The sequence below is a fragment of the Apis mellifera genome, linkage group LG12 (assembly GCF_003254395.2).
Source record: "Apis mellifera strain DH4 linkage group LG12, Amel_HAv3.1, whole genome shotgun sequence".
Classification (NCBI taxonomy): Eukaryota; Metazoa; Arthropoda; class Insecta; order Hymenoptera; family Apidae; genus Apis; species Apis mellifera.
In genome coordinates this window covers 9,184,383-9,187,880 of record NC_037649.1, presented here as the reverse complement: position 1 = coordinate 9,187,880, position 3,498 = coordinate 9,184,383, and positions in this window count along the sequence as shown.

The window sequence follows — 3,498 nt, the reverse complement described above, 5'->3', positions numbered from 1 at the left end:
CTTCTTCGTCGTCTTCCTGGCCGAGCCACTCTCGGTTTATTTAAACTCGATTCTTTCGGAGGAAGACGTTGATAAGGTCGTTGAGAGAGAAATGGACGGTATTCCGCACGACACGCCTTCGACTCCATGGGAAACCGATTCTTTCAGGGCGCGTGTGTGCACATGCGACAACCCACTCGCTTGTGCAATCCCTCGGTTTCGGCTACGTCATCCCTCGGAGGAGGACGTTTCAAGTAGTTCAAGATCGATAGAACTTGGGGCCCGTAAGAAGTTGTTCGAAGGAAGGAAACAAAACGGTTGCCGGCTAGTTAATGATACCTCTCTCGGGTCGCTTAATATCGGGTCGAGGTTGATCGATGTTGAAAGGATCGTTTTCGAGGAGTTGGTTGGGGGGAGGGCGTGGAGTTGAGTCGAGTAAGTGGATATTACGGGGTGATTCGTGAAAAGGATCGGTATAGTTTTCTATGGGAGGAGGGGAAAAAAATATATCTTGCTCGTAATCGGTCGGAAACGTTGAAAGATCGGTACGCTTTACACTTACGTTGCAATAAAAAGTTGTACGAGATGATACTAAATATTGCAAATTGTGCCACACTTGTTAACAAATGTTTAAAAGCTCTTCACAAATATCGATAAGAAAGAATGTATCTATATTAAGGAAGAATGGAGAATATTTTTACGAGGAAACCAGATTAAGCAAATAGAGGAATAAAGGGATCGATTAAATGATATTTAGAACGAAAGCGCCATTTGCGTTTTTTTATTGGATATTTCGTTTTATAAATATTCTTTTGTCGTGGAGATATTCTTTACTTCTTAAAGAAAATCTCAATTGTGTTTGAAATATCTCAGATGACGAAGTTAAGTAACTTACATTAATTATATTGAATTATTGGTTTCTTCTTACGAAAACAAATTTATTCCCTCGAAAGAATATTCTTAAATAATTGATTGCGCTTTTTTTTACATTTTAAAACGATCAATTACGCCGTAAAATAAAATTTGGAAATATTGTTTATGTAGTAATCAATTGAATTGAAAATAAAAAAGGCAATATTTAGAAACATTAATTAAGTTTTTTTCAAAATTCTCTACTCAAATATTATTCAATTATGAACTTGCATTCATTTCTATCCTGTGAACGTATAATCTACTATTCGAAACAGCTGCAGGGTAGTAAAAATGACCCTACGAGTTGAACAAATATCGTTTATGTAAAAGTTACAGAATATACACACACCATGATTTGTAGCGCACATAAAACTTCTGACTGGTTTGTTTTTTTTATTATTGATAATCGATCACAGAACTATGACATTAAACTCGGTTAATAATAATTTTCAATCAGAAAGATGAAGGAGGAACTATTTCATTTAAAAAGATATGCTCTTTAATTTTTCTGTCGATCATTTCTTAAATAAAAAAATTATAGAATGATTGATAGAATGAAAAAAACCATATTGACAGATATATATATAATTTTATCCACTTTTCCACTTGTACGTTTCTTTTTACAATTCCGTCCAAAGCGGAACGTGATCGAACGATCCAAATGAAGTGAAATTTTCGGATATTTTTTACGATAAAAGGTTTATTCGATCCATACCGATGACGAATCTATAATGGTTCTTTAAACAAAGAGTATATTGTTACAGTGTCCACAAAAGAAAGCGGAGTTATATATACGTATGTAAAACTCATCGAGCGATACATTATACATAGTCGCAATGCTATCATTCACACAATGTGGTATTTTTGTTCCAATTACGTAATACGAAAGTGGCAAGAGAGGCAAACGATGCAGCACATTTGAGTATACGCGAAACTGGATTAATTTATTTACGTGAATATTTAATTTTTTGTTGAAAATCGTTTACAAATATTATCAAGAAATATTTTTCACATTTACCTTTAATTATTAATAGTAAATATTTTTTTTTTTATGATGGGATATTATTTGTTCGGAATATAATGTAATAAAAATATAAAAGAGAGAGTAGCAGGAAGCGAGTAAATTGATATATCTGTTCTCAGTATACGAATAATTAAAATCTAATTCGTTCGAAATAAATTAATCTTGTTGTTTAATATTAGTTAATGCACTGTTCTCGTTTATCGGTTTTCCGTCGCAAATGTGCGATATAATATATATATGAATTTTCCTCTCTTTCTATTTATTTAATCCGATTTAACGTGTTTTTACTCTCGATAGTGAATTTACACTATTGAATTTATATGCAAAAATTTTGATGAAGGAAAAAAAAATTATTGGAAAAATTGAAATTTAATTTTATTAAAAAAAAAAGAATTCGAAAATTACTCTCGTAAAAACGGGGATAAAGAAATATATATATATAAAAGAAATATTATATCGAAATGTGAGGAACGATCGACAATAATAGCGAACAAAGTGATAAAGACTTGGTAAAAATATCTTGTAGAAGAATTCAAGGAATATAAGAGGAGAATGAGCTGAATATAAGAGGATGAACATTTCTTAGGATGGTCACTGCATAATAAAAACGTTCAGAAAGTGCGAAGAATACGGAATCTGGAAAAGATTGGGTGTATACATATATATATATGATAACTTCGTAACAAAAGAAGTATCTTGAAAGAGATATTTAGTATAACTATACTAAACTAACAGTCATAAATATTTTGAACTAGTATAAATATAAATTCTTAATGTTTGATGAAATCATCAAAGAAATTTTTCATTAAGGAGAAGGTGTACATATTTTTTCCGACACGTGATGTTTAAACGAATATAGAAAGTGGAACGGAAAAAGGAAATACAATGGAAGATATGAATTTCCAGAACAAGGAATTTCTCTAAGAGAGTATGGTAGTAACAAAGAAACGATATAGGATCAAAAGAGATACTTTAATATCATGAAATCATAGATCAGTAGAAGTAGTCCAATGCAATTTCGAGAAATAATCTTTTTATTTCATAGATAATGTCTCGATAAAATAGCCTTATAACGAAGGACAGCACGCGATCGTAAAATCAGAAAAATAATCTATTATTAGACACGGATACTTTGAGATAACTTAATTCTCTATTCCGTATTGAAACAGACAATTTTTATCTTGTCAAAAAATGATTTATTTATGTGGGAAAAATTTTTTTTATTTCTCAGTTATAACAAGCTGATTCATCGAGTACGTACAAATCTTTGTACAAACAAAATTAATCAATTCATTATTATCAAGTATCAATTATAAATATATAAATATAATCGTACAATAATTTATATAATAATTATCCCACAATTAATTTAATTACAGTTCATTTGGAATATTCTTTTTTTCAACAAATTAAAAAATAGCAGTATGAAATAATGGATATTATCGATAATACGATAGACTCTGAATAAAATTCAAAAATGTATAAGCTCCTTTGATTGTCTCCCCGTCCATGGGATGGGAAATTAATGGAAATATTTTCAACCGAGGAAAAAAAAAAAAAAACAAACAAACGATATCAAATCG